At 38.0% G+C, this 6341-nt stretch overlaps 1 pseudogene; it reads right to left on the reverse strand.

Annotated features, from left to right (window-relative positions):
- Positions 1–1859: 1859 nt before the first annotated feature.
- LOC121444789 lies at positions 1860–2471 on the reverse strand (annotated as a pseudogene).
- Positions 2472–6341: the final 3870 nt, after the last annotated feature.

A 6341-nucleotide genomic window follows, 5' to 3' on the forward strand; every position in this document is an offset into this window, starting at 1 on the left:
TGACCATCTCCCTGGTCTCTTTATTTATTTAAGACCAGGTTGAGCATTAGTTCTTTTATACAAATTTAATTCATGTTTATATCTTACTGCATTTAGTATATCATAAAAGACTACCCGTTCAAGTACTTTTCTATGGAAGATAGTATCTTAAACTTGTTTTTTCTCAGTTTCTGGTATAACTCACATTTTACTGCTGGCCAGGTAAAGAAGAAAGTCATAATTTAATACAGGAAAAAGAAAAAAATGGGGGAAACTCAGGGATTGTGGAACGTAAACATTGGGAAGGGTAAGTCAGGAGGGGGAACATTTTTCTTACTGAATGAATAACTTAATTTTCAGGATGTATGACAGTCTACTGTCCCAGGAAACGGGCATTTCTATATTCAGTGTTTGTATGATTTTTTAGTTCTGTTTCTGCTTAGGTTTCTTCTGTAGCTTGAAGATAACTACCCTATTTTCTTAGTTCACAAATAAAGTAATATTATGTTACATATATCTGCCCACATTTTACCTATTGCTCACTTTTACCTTTTATATCAGCTTATCACAAATCCCATACATCTTCTTTATATCTTAGATTCGATACAGATTTCACATTCTCTCTAAACTATTTCTACATATTTTAAATATATTTGGTTCTTTTAACTCTTGGAAAATGTTTTCATGCATTCTAAATAGACTACTTGATAGTAGTTAGCAACTATATTTTGATAACAATAAATACTGGATGTTATCAAAAAAGATGACATTTTCAGTGGGTATCAAATGAATTTAAACTGGATAACTTCAGAAGCTTTCTGGCTAAAGACATTGGTCTTCTCACTCAACTTGTTAAAGTCTTTATTTATACACACCTGCTTGGATTTATTGTGGGAAGACCACAGACAAACGATTAAACTTGAGATGTTTCAGGCAAAACATGCTAGTTCTTACTGTAAAAAAGAAGGGACATTTCTGAGTCATCGCAGCCTTGGAATGCAATACCAAACAAATGAGAACCAGACCACAAAGAGTAGGGCCAAGGACATCATTACTGAGTGAGTAATATGAGCAACTTGCATAAACTGTGGCCGAAACTGAGTTTTTAGCAGACAACCATAACCTTTTGATTGCATCAAGAACAGTTAAAAGCTCTTTAATCTGCATGTTGTTCTTCAGGAAAGAAAAATTCATCAATCCAATTCATAATCTCAAAGACCTGTGCTTCTTCAGATGGAGTTAACCCTGCCTTTCTGATTCTTTTCCTAGTTAGCAACAAAAGCTGTCATAGAGAACTAGAGGACCATGCTTGATTCTTCCACCCGGCAAAGGGGAAGCATGGTCCAGGTAACAGGGCCGTTTCCTTTCCTTTCCAGTGCCTTGCCATGGACTCCTCCAAAGTGTTAGATAATAGAACAGGGTATGTCTTTCCTGTGAGTAGTTGTGTGATACACTATGTTCTCATCATTTAGAAAATAGATTTTCCTTTACAGCATGATCATTTCTTTATTCTGATGAGTCACGTGTTCCACAATCCTTAGAGTCTTCTGGCTTCTTCAAATAAAGAAAAGGCAAAAACACCTTTTGTAGGTGGACACTCTCCCTTGCCCCGTGCTGACCTTAACTTGCATCAATCCCTCTGCCTCAGCTTCCTGACCATCTTGCCTAGCTTTCTTTTTCATTTTCTTTTCTCCCCTTTAGGGCACTCTGTGTTTTGGAAGCAAAATATATTGAAAGCACTTTCCATGGCAGAGAATAAACTTTTCCCTACCTTGTCGTATACACTTTTGTATTCCCTAACAACTACTTGCTAAGGATTCCATAATGTATTTTGTTCTTTTTTTTTTTGACTGTCCTAAATTGTTTACTGGGTATGAATTTTACAAATATTGCGTGTATTGGCGGTAATGGTGGTGTTGGAGAGTGCCTTCCCTAGGGCCACCAACAGTGTGATAGACCTCGTGGCCCTTTTCAAAGCCATAGATGTCGAGACCAGCAGACACCAGTCCACACAAATCTCTGTGTTTGTGGATTGGTTGGGTGACCCACTGGGTTCCAGGATTTCTTCTGATAGTTTATGGAATGGCTCAATGAGGATAACCTCAAAAAAAAATTGTCTGTGACATCGTCACCAACCCAGTAAAAAATTAGTGCTCTCAAAGTCCCCCAGGGTTCAGCTCTTTCCTCAGTAGCACACCGAAGGCTTTGGGCAAACTTTTGCTGGTTGATGCCATGATAGCCGGGCCTGCTGTAAGTTGAACCTTTAAGAAGCAGGCGTTTGTGGTCATATGACAGACATGAATTCTGTATATGAAATAACCTTGCTTGGCCTTGTATCTCAGCATTCATGTTTTATCAGATCGGTGGTTCAGGGAGCTCCAGGCTGTGTCTAGAACTGGTAGTATTGGCAGCAGTGGACCCTCAGAAAAAAAGTACATCAAGTCAGACTGTTTCTTCTTCCAAATTTCCTGGATGTATTCATATGCCTTCATCTTGGCTCACCTGATGACTGCCACCAGAGTAAAGGAAGAAACCTTTCTCCATATTTTGTAATTTTTATTTTGGAAAAATGTCATACATTATTTACTTCCTCAATAGAATATTTATGTTCGAAGTACTGCATATATTCAGAACACCTGTTTATGCACTAGGCATCACTAAAAACTGTCTCCTAGTTGGAATGGGTTTACTATTTTGTTCTTTATTCATGTTTGAATGAGAGTCTATGTTGTTTGGAAAAGAATTTCCTCTAAAGAAGGAAAGTTAATGATTTTCTTAAGAAGCACTTGATATATTTTTTCATCATTTAAATTTTTTTTAACATGCCAACCATAGTTTCCCCTGCCTCTTTTACTCCTGCTTGTCTACCCCCACTTCCCCCTCTATCCAAATAGCTCCCCCATCATTCTCCCTCTCTGTCTTGCCCATAATTTTACCATCCTTATCCCTCATGTTCCCATTCCCCCATCCCCTCTCTTTTACTCTCCCCTTGGTTTACCCAGGGCATCTCAGATACTTCATTTTCCCAGGAAGACAGATCCATGTGTTCCTCTTTGGGTCCTCCTTGTTACCTAGCTTGTCTGGGGCTGAGGATTGTAGCCTGGTTATCCTTTGCTTTACAGCTAATATTCACTTATGGGTGAGTACATACCCTGTTTGTCTTTTTGTGTCTTATTTTTCTACTTATATCCATTTCCCTGCAAATTTCATGTCATTTTTTTTCCTGTTGAGTAATAATCCAATGTGTAGATATACCACATTTTCTTTATTCATTTTTTGATTGAGGGGTATCTAGGTTGTTTCCAGGTTCTGGTTATTACAAATAGTGCTGATATAAACATAGCTGAGCAAGTATCCTTAGGATATGGTTTGGCATTCTTTGGGTATATGCCCAAGAGTGGTATAATCCCATTAAAAAGGGGGTACAGATTTAAACAGAATTCTCAACAGGAGAATCTCAAATGATCAAGATACACTTAGAGAAGTGTTCAACATCCTTAGCAATCAAGAAAATGCAAATCAAACTGACTCTGAAATACCATCTTCCACCTGTCAGAATGGCCAAGATTAAAAACGCTAATGGCAGTCTATGTTGGAGAGGATGTAAAGTAAGGTGAACACTCCTCCACTGCTGGTGGGAGTGCCAGATTATTCAGTTTTATTCAGAAAATTGGAAATCAGTCGATCTCAAGACCCAGCATCTGATATATTTTAAACTCAAATTTTTATATTCTTTGTGACTCTCTCCTTGTTCAGTACATTTTTTCCTATTGCTGTTAAAGAAACTAAGCCTCCAGACCTCTCAGAGTAGAATCATGACATTAATAAGCTTGGCATTAATAAAACAATTTGTATACTTATTTAACTATGATGGAAACTATTTGCTAATATCAAAAACTGAAATGATTGAAATCAATTATTCTTACATGGTTAACTCCTATGACCCTGTCTAACTTATCTAATTTTTTAAAACTCAATACTTTTCAATGTTAAGTTCCTTCTGTTCTCAACTCTTTAAGACAGGATTTTTCTGCATAACAGTCCTACGTATCCTGGAACTTGCTTTGTAGACAAAGCTGGCCTCGAACTCACCAAGATCCTCCTCCTTTGCCTCCCAACTGCTGGGACTAATGGCAATTGCCATCACAGCCCAGCTCTCCACTCTCTCTGTTCATAAATTAGCACCTATGTTTTGAAGCAACTGCTGTGTTTCTAGCCTCTCATTTGTTGAACATCTGCTTTAAAGAGTTATCTATATTTACTTTCAAATTTGTCTTTATTACATCCATTGCAATGATGATTATGCTTTCATAATCCCTATTAAAATTTTCGGGGTTTTGGTCAAAGTCATCAATAATCTCTCACTGGGGACCACCTTCAAAGAAATTCGTACAATCCAAGGTAGGAGCATGAGGATTATTAAGCAAAAGGAACATGCAGGAAAACAAAACAGCATTGGGCAGGAAATTCAGTGAATACTGAGCCCCGAATCCTTTATTTTCCATATGCTTATAGACTAAATTCCAAATGGGAAGGGAGGAGGCAACAGATTTCATTAACATGGTATAAGGAATAGACTTGAATTCTCCGACCTTTGGTTCAGGTGGAGTGGATCCACCTCTATACCCAAATTATAATTAGCTACACTCTAGGTCAGAATCTCTTGTTTGTGGGCACACCTCTTTTCAACAACTTTGAAAGACCAAAAATAAGCTCAACTCTCTGACCTCCCGTCAAGGAGGTACAACCTCACAAGGTGGAACAGATGGGCCCTCACCATCTCTACAATTGTACAGTATTTATCAATGTTCGACTCCAATTTTCCTTGATTTATCAGACGTGTTTGTTAAAATCTCAGTGAAATTACTTGAAGCAATTCTTTAAAGAGATTTCGGTGTGACACTTCGCCCTGTGTTGTATGCTTACTTGTTCTCACCTGGTCTGCCTTACTACTTCCTCTTCCTTTTCTTGACTGTTTAAATCTGGTGTCTTTCAGAGCTCAGTACCTGACCCTATGTCTTTCTGTTTTCTCCCCTTGATGTTGTCTTCCATTTTAGTTTTCTGTCTTCAGCCCTGACTCCTCTTATATGCAGTTGCCCACCCCTCATCTCCAGCTGGGGCTTGAGCAATGAATTCATACTTAATATACTCATTCTCTCTCTCTCTCTCTCTCTCTCTCTCTCTCTCTCTCTCTCCTGATGTGCTTCTCAAAGCCTCCATCAACCTATAGCCTTCCACATTCCATTAGGTGACAACTCCACTTATTGAGCTGTTCAAACGAGATTAAATTACTATTGGCTTCCTCACCAAAAAGCCCTGTCAGTACTCCTGTCAAAATGAACTCTAATTCTGATATCTTTTTACTGTTATGTTCTTCTTCCAACTCTCCAGTTTCTCGTTTAGCATTGCAAAGGCCTCTGCCTGTATTACCTATTTCTGCCCTTGTTAGCACACCTTCCAGTCTCTCAACAGTAGCCAAAATCATACTCCATAATCATGCTGAAATCAATTTCTACTCTCTTCAGAAACCTCCAAGGTGCCTAACACACTCAAAATTAAAGCCAAACTCATTGGTGTGGCCCTACATTGTCTACATCTGACTCTTCTTCCCCACCATTTCTTCTGCTTCTTTTTGTTATTTATTCTAACTGAGCTACAGAAGTGCCTACCACAGGGCATGAGCTCCTCCTACATTTTCTCAGAAATATTTTTCTCTCTACTTCTTTGGATGTTTCAATATCTCTATTTGCTTCATTTCTCTCCATTGCATTTATCACACACATAATCCCTACCTCTTCTTAATTCTGATTTACCGCTATAAACAAATTTCAACCTCCACACAACTAAGAACTTGGGGAAGTTTGGCTCCTGTTTTATCTCTGTGCTTGATTAGTGCCAGACACTTGTACTAAACTTGTGTTTAGACTTTATGATTGAATGGACATAGGAGTTTTCTGACGCTTTAGAATAAGCACATTTCAATATCCTCTCAAATGATGGGATACATAAAGATCTTTTCCTTGATGGGCTCCTTAGTATAACTATTTAATGGATGTCTCCATTAGTAAGACTCAGAAGAGCTAAACCAGAAAGATTTCATTCAGTCTCCCATGTGAATTACATATTACTGTGTCATGAAAAACTCTCTTGTCATTAATATAATTATGGGTTTTTACAAGAACCTCACAAAATGACTTGTACCCAATGGGTACTTATTAAATACTTGAGCAGTGACTGACTACAGTAATTGAATCCACTTGAAATTAATTATTTTTATCTCGATCATTTATTCTCCAGTTTGACAGCAAGGCAAGGCTGTTGTAATTTGTTTTTGGTTGTTATATACAAGTGTAGTGCCCCCT

The sequence above is a fragment of the Microtus oregoni genome, unplaced genomic scaffold, assembly GCF_018167655.1.
Source record: "Microtus oregoni isolate MIOR12 unplaced genomic scaffold, Mior012 000141F_ref0000236, whole genome shotgun sequence".
Taxonomy (NCBI): Eukaryota; Metazoa; Chordata; class Mammalia; order Rodentia; family Cricetidae; genus Microtus; species Microtus oregoni.